This window comes from Tupaia chinensis, unplaced genomic scaffold (assembly GCF_000334495.1).
Source record: "Tupaia chinensis unplaced genomic scaffold, TupChi_1.0 Scaffold147433_1, whole genome shotgun sequence".
Taxonomy (NCBI): domain Eukaryota; kingdom Metazoa; phylum Chordata; class Mammalia; order Scandentia; family Tupaiidae; genus Tupaia; species Tupaia belangeri.
In genome coordinates, this window is record NW_006207284.1 from 2,795,319 (window position 1) to 2,803,003 (window position 7,685).

Genomic DNA, 7,685 nt, shown 5'->3' on the forward strand with positions numbered 1-7,685 from the left:
GAGCTGAACAAAAATCTCTCTAAGGAAGACATACGAACAGCCAAAAAGCATATGAGGAAATGCTCAACATCCCTCATCATAAGGGAGATGCAGATAAAAACCACAATAAGATATCACCTAACCCCTGTCAGAATGACAATGATTAAAAATATAAAATGTGATAAGTGTTGGTGGGATGTGGTGAAAAGGGAACTCTCCTACACTGTTGGTGGGAATGTAAACTGGTTCAGCCACTGTGGAGAACAATGTGGAGGTCCCTCAAAGATCTACAAATAGAACTACCATTTGACCCAGCAATCCTGCTTCTGGATATCTACCCAAAGGACAGGAGAATGCTCAGTCAGAAAAGTGCTTGCACATCAGTGTTTATTGCAGCAGTATTCACGATCGCCAAGACATGTAATCAACCCCAATGTCCACAAACAGATGAATGGATTGAAAAAGTGTGGCATATGTAATCTGTGGAATACTACTCAGCTATAAAAAACAACAAGACCCCGGCATTTGATAGAAAGTGGTTAGATATGGAGGATCTATTGCTGAGTGAAGTAAACCAAGATATGAAAGAACAATATTATATGTATCCACTTAATATATACTGACTATCCACACTCTATGGTAGAGATAGAAATATTAGAGGACATAAAAGCAGTGAAAATAGTTAACGAGGATAAGACAGTGTGGAATGGGGTGGGAGAAGAGAAGAGGATAGAGAAAGACAGCAAGAGAATAAATAGAGAGGCATCACATTAGTAGGACACAGATATGGCTTATTACCTGTTGATGATGTGTACAGTATTCTCAACTGGATTGGTCTGAGAAGTATTTTATGTTGGGTAAAGTCTTTTTACAAGCAAAATGAGAAATAGTGATGACTGTTTAAAAAATAATTGGAATAATAATAATGATAACGATGATTGGGAAAAATAATGAAAAGCTATTGGATGATGAAATGGGGATTTTAATGTCTCTGTATTGACTGATATGCATGGTATTCCCTCTGGGAAAAGAAATGTAATACACTGAAAGGTATATGTGATTCAATGTAATATAAACAAGATTATGATGATTTAAAAAAAAAAGAATCTTACACACTTTAGAGGCCTTGAAAATGTAACCACTCAGGGAGAGGGGGGCTTCAAAAGTATTTGGAGGGGCATGGCAGGTGGTGTGGTGGTTAAGACAGCTGGATCCCATATGACTGAATACACGATTTGAGTCCTGGACCTGGTGGCTTGAAAAACATGCTGACACATGTGTGTACATGCCCAATGTCCATAGAGGTGAAGAGAGGAGAAGGGATTATGGCCTGGTCATTTCCCCTACCTCACCCCTCATAGGATTTCTCACTCTCTTTCTTTCTCTCTCTCTGGCAAGTACATGTACCCTACAGCAAATTAAACAACAAGAAAATGCATATTATGAAAAAAACCAATGGATCAATTTCCCCAGTCCTCCAATTCTTCATAATCCTGGGCACCTATGCACACTTCCAGCCTGTTTTCAGGTTGACCTGAGGATCCAAACTCTTGGTCAGTCATATGGCTTCCAGTCTTGCAGGGTATTTGCTTCACTCCTGCACCACAGTGGCTAGGCCAATAAACTTTAAAAAAAAAAAAAAAGAATGAATGAATAAGCATTGGTATTTGTTATAGTTTGGACAATGGTTTGTCCTACAAAGTTTCATGTTCTGAAATCTTGTCTTCAGTGTAATGGTGCTTGGAGGTGGTGAAACCTATAAGAAGTAGAGCCTTGGGACCAGCAGTTGGCATAAGGGCTATGTGGCTGGACTCCCATGCAGTCGACCACAATTCGAGTCCCAAACCTGGTGGCTTAAACTCACACCAGGTATGTGTGCGTGCGTGCCTGCCCAAGATCCTGAGAGGAGAATGGAGAGGGGATTGTAGCATGGCCACCCCCCCTGGGGGTGATTTCTCACTTTCTTTCTCACTGTCTTTCTGGAAAGTGCACGCGCCCTATAGCAAAAACCTCTCTAAAGAAAAAAAAAAAAAGAAAGAAAGAAAAGAAATGAAGCATTATGAACAGTGTTTGGATTATGGAGGCATTACCCTCATGAAGGGATTAATGCCGTCTCACAAGAGAGCATGAGCTCTTGCTTTCATGAGAAGGGGTTAGCTTCCATGAGAAGAGATTGTTCTAAAAGGAAAAATGGCAAATCTGCCTTTGCTCCTGCCCCATCCCCACAACATTACAATCAAGAGAATGGGAGAAGAGGAGAGTAGACGACACTTCCCCAAATGTAGGAAGCTAGAAAGCAGATGGACCAGTGAGAACCTACTTCACAGATATGAAAAGCTGAAACCAGGCTGGTGCCATTGCCTAATGTTTAAGAGAGAGGAATCCCACATGGCTGACCACGTGGTTTGAATCTCAGCCCTGGAAAATTGGAAAACGTTCCAGGTGTATGTGTGGATATTTCCCAAATCTCAATAAAATGAAGGAGTGGTGAAGGAATTGTGGGGTGACCATGCTCTTTGGAGGGTGCTTTCTCTCTCTCTCTCTCTCTCTCCCTTTCTGGTGAGCTCACACATTCTCTGGCAATTGAAAAAAAGAAAAAAAACCCACACAGTTTCTGTAAGGACATGGGAGGGAGGAGAATGGATGCTGAATAGACAGCTAACAGTGTTCACTACATTAACTACATGATTTAAAGAAAGTCATTTAACATCATTGATCCTAAATTTCCTCAAGAAAATGAGGATTATGTTATTTTTCTCATGTGGGGATGAAATGACATAGTAATTTAAATGAGAAAACACATTAAAAAAACCCCCAGGACTGTTGATGGCACATGATATTGCTTAGATCAGTGGTTCTCAACTTACGGTGCCTGAACCAATGGTGTCAATGTCAGCATTACCTGTATTATGGGCTGAATTGTATCACCCTCCCTACTCCACATTTATATGTTCAAGTTGTTCAAGTTGTAATTCCCAATACCTCAGAATTGGCTGTGTTTGATGATGGGATCTTAAAAGAGGTAACTAGGTTAAAATGAGGTAATTAGGTTGGGCTTTACTCCAATGTAATTGGTGTCCTCACAGGAAGAAATTAGGACACAGACACACACACAAATAGACAGAGTGAAGACCTTAAGAAGACAGAGGGAGAAGGCGGCCAGCTAGAAGTCAAGGAGAAAGGTCTCAGAAATAAACCAACTCTGGGACCAGTAGTTAGCATAATGGCTATGTCGTTGGACTCCCATGTAGTCGTCTGCAGTTCAAGTCCCAGACCCAGTGGCTTAAAATTCATGCGGGTGATTTCTCGCTTTCTGTCTTCTGTCTTTCTGGCGAGCACACGTGCCCTACAGCAAATACCTCTGAAAAGAAAAAAAAAAAGTGGCCCTACATCAAAAACCTCTCAAGAGAAAAAAAAAAAAAAGGAAGTAAACCAACTCTGTCAACAACTCGAACTTGAACTTTTTGCTTCTATAACTGTGAGAAAATAAACTTGTGCTGTTTAAGTCCCCAGTATGTAATACTGTTATGGCAGCCTAAACAACCTATTAGATCGACTAGAAAGTCATGGTGTATTTTTTAAAAGAATTATTTTATTTAACTTTATTTATTTATTTACTCACTTATTTTAATTTGACCAGAGAGGGTCAGAGTGAAAGAGAGAGAGAAGGAAAATGAGAAAGCAAGCCCCCAGGTTCGGGACTCGAACCTTTGTCAGTCATGTGGGATTCCAGCACCCTTTACCACCATGGCACCTGCCAGCCCTCATGATGCATTTTTGTGTAGAAAACCAGAAAATTATATCATAACTTTCCTGATGACCTAATACACCTGGAAACCTAGAGCTACAAAGTCTCCGACCCATCCCAGACCTGTGATCAGAAACTGAGGGTGAAGTCCAGAGTCTGTATAATTGTTGTTGTTGTTCTGTTTTTGTTTTTGTTATAGTGTGCATACACTCACCAGAGAGAGACAGAGAGAAATCACCCCTCATGGGGGATGGTCCTGCTGCAGTTCCTTTACCTCCATTTTTCTCTCCAGATTTTGGGTATGCATGCACATGCATGACTTATTTTAATGATTCTTTTTTAGAGGTGTTTGCCTTAGGAAGCATGCACTTGCTAGAAAGAGGGGCACAGACAGAGACAGAGACTGAGAGGGAAAGTGAGAAATCCCCATCCATCCCCAGGGGGCATGGCTGCGTCCTAATCTCTTCTCCTCCATTCTCCCCCTGGGATCTTGAGCATGCATGTACATGTACCCGGCATAATTTTCAAGCTACTGGGTCAGGAACTTGAACTGCGGTCAGCCATGTAGGAGTCCAGTGATGTAACTGCTACACCATCTGCTGACCTCAGAGTGTAATTTTTTTTTTTTAAGAGAGAGACTTTTGCTATAGGGCACATGTGCTCACCTGAGAGAGAAAGAGACAGAAAGCGAGAAATCACCCCCTATGGAGGATGGCCATGCTGCAATTGCTTCTCTTTTCTTCTCTCAAGATTTTGGGAATGCATGCACACACATACACCTGGTGTGAGTTTTAAACCACTGGGTCTAGAACTCGAACCACAGTCGACTAAGTGGGAGACCAGTCACATAACCATTACACTATCTGCTGGCTCTTCAATTTGTGATTTTTTGATCGACTGAGTCCAGGACTTGAACCACGAAGTTGGTCATGTGGGATTCAGCAGTATTAACCTTCATGCCACCTGCTGGCCACAGGCCCCCTCCTCCAGCACTTAAAAACCCTTTAGGGTCGGGCTTCGTGGTGCAGTGGTTAAGCACTATGCAGAAGGAGCTGGATTCCCACGTGGCTAACCTGGTTCAAATCCTGGCTCCTGAGAAAAAAGATGCTAGTCATGTGTAGGAGCATGCCCAGGATGCCCTCAGGAAGAAAACGTGTAGGATGAAAGATTGTGGCGTGATCCAGCCTGACTGGGGGCTGTTTTTTCTCTCTCTCTCTCTCATGCATGTACACACCTTCTGGCATAAAAAAAATGATATAAAAAGTACTTTAGGTGATTCTTGAGCACACAAGTCTGAGGAGAGCTAGTCAGCTGTCAAGGATGTAAACCTGGGGACCAGCAGTTAGTGTCATGGCTATGTTGCTGGATTCCCATGTAGTCGACAGTGGTGTGAGTCCCAGACCCGGTAGCTTAAACTCATGCCGGGTGCGTGTGCGTGCGTGCCCAAGATCCCAAGAGGAGAATGGAGGAGAAGGGATTTCGGCATGGCCATCCCCCCTGGGGGGTGATTTCTCGCTTTCTGTCTCTCTGTCTCTCTCTGTCTTTCTGGTGAGCACATGCGCCCTATAGCTAAAACCTCTCCAAAAAAAAAAAACAAAACCCATAAAACAAAAAAAGGTTGTAAACCTGACTAATCTGGGTTTGCAATCCTGACTACCACTTGCTAGCTGTGTAATTTGGGATGCTTTAAAATCCTCTCTGTGTTTCAATGTCGTCATCTGTAAAATAAGGATAATCCCTGTCCCTGTCTCTTAGGTTGCTGTGATGATGAATGAGTCTATCTAGGTAGAATGTAAAAGAGAAACAAATAACCAAGCTTATTGTAATTATTTATAAAACAAAGACCTGAGGACTCCCTTGAATGAAGTTGAATTTCCAACCCCTATTTTGGCTGCTCGAAGTCTTACTTATTTCCTACTTCCTGGTTTATGCTTGTGATGCGGAAAATGTAGATGGTGCCAAGTTCTTTGGAGTGTATGCAAATAACACACAGCACACATTGTTATGTTGCTCTTCATCCTCTACGAAGGCCTATTGTCATCAATTTTATATCCTGTTCCCATGAGAACGTTACCTTTTTCCTCCCCTTTGCATTCTGTTCTTGATGGATTGTCTAGTTTCTCACTTGGACAACTTATCCTCTTTTCCCTGACGGCCCATTTAAAACCAACTTCTATTAAAAAAAGTTTTTCATCAAGGTAAAAATACTCATATCTCCTGTTTTATTATTTTTTTGTAATTTTTTTATCTGCCTTCTATCTGAGGCAGTTCCAATTGTTTTACAGTATGCAGCTGCCACTAGATACTAATGACATTTCCACCAAGCAGGTTGCATTTCTCAGCCTTGTTTCTGTATATTTGATTGTCTTCAGTATTTTATGTGAGTTGTAAACACACTGGGTAGAAACAACTCAATAAATGACAAACAGTAAAATGAATAATAAAAAGTTATAGTCTCATAAAATGAAAATGAGTGGGGCCCCTCTCCCAAACAGAAGTAAGCCAGGGATGTCAGGATGTTATGAAAATGCTGGATAGCTGCTACTTTCCCTTAAAATGTTCTTTTCCATCCCAAACTGACTGTTTTTGTGATCCTCCCCCGCAGTACATAATTCTCTTTTCCTTACATTCACCTTCTTAATCACTCTAGGAAACATAACTATTCATTTATCATCTAGGCCCCAAATCTTGGCATCCATTTTATATAGTTTTCTCTTCTCTCCAACATTAAAATATCTTTTTGCTTTTTCCTTTTTTTAAAAAAAAAAATTTGCCAGAGAGCATGCGCATTCACCAGAGACAGAGAGAGAGGAAAAAGGAGAATGCACCATCCACGGGTCCCAGTCACATCTCAATCCTGTCTCCTCCATTTCTCTCTGCTTTTGGAATCTTGGCACACACACATGTGTCTGGTGCATTTTTCAAGCTTCTGGGTCCAGGCTGACTTGGATTACGCAATTGGCCATGTAGGATCCAGCTGCCCTAACCACCAGGCCATGAGGCCGGTCTTTGCTTTTTTCCTTTTTAACATTCTCTATCTCTAACTTACCTTGAGGACCAGACTTTAGCCTACCATTATGGGAGACTAAAGAGTTCAAGGTAAATAACAACTCATCTGGGGTTAGATAATCTCTAACCTTATTTTGTATTTTCACGTATGACCAGCCATTTCCAGAAATTCTATAAATGCCTTTAAGCACCCCCCCAATAAATTGAAATGTAAAATACACAGCAAGTGTCAAGTATATTGAGCTTCTAAAAGAATTGAACATTGGCAAGGAAGTGAGGAAAAAAATCAAATTTCAGCAATAGCAATTGCAAGACTTTCTTTTTTTTTGGAGAGGTTTTTGCTATAAGGGCGCGTGCGCTCGCCAGACACACAGAGAGAGACAGAGAGACAGAAAACGAGAAATCACCCCGTAGGGGGGATAGCCACGCCACAATCCCTTCTCCTCCATTCTTCTCTTGGGATCATGGGCACGCATGCACACGCGCCATGAGTTTAAGCCACCGGGTCCAGGACTCAAACCGCAGTCAACTACGTGGGAGTCCAGCGACATAGCCATTACACTAACTGCTGGTCCCCTAGCAATTGTAAGACTTTCACAGGCCTTTTGTAGTCTGAATTTTCCTCATCACTGTTCAGGTTCCCGTTTATTGTTTTCTGCTTTACTCACTTCAACATAGTACCCATTTTTTTTTTTTTTAACTATAAGCTCATCATTGTTACTCTTCAGAGAGCATGTGGCTTTATTATCCTTTCCTTCTTATTTTGTGATTGTCTTTATTTGTCATAGACCCTGTGCAAGCACACTTTATTATCCATCCCTTCTTATTTTTTGATTGCCTTTATTTGTCATAGACCCTGTGCAAGCACATGAGAGAGGGGAGCACTGTCCACACAGGGTCTGGTCACGTTGTGATCCCCTTCCTCCAGTCCTTTAGCCTGTGGGCTCTT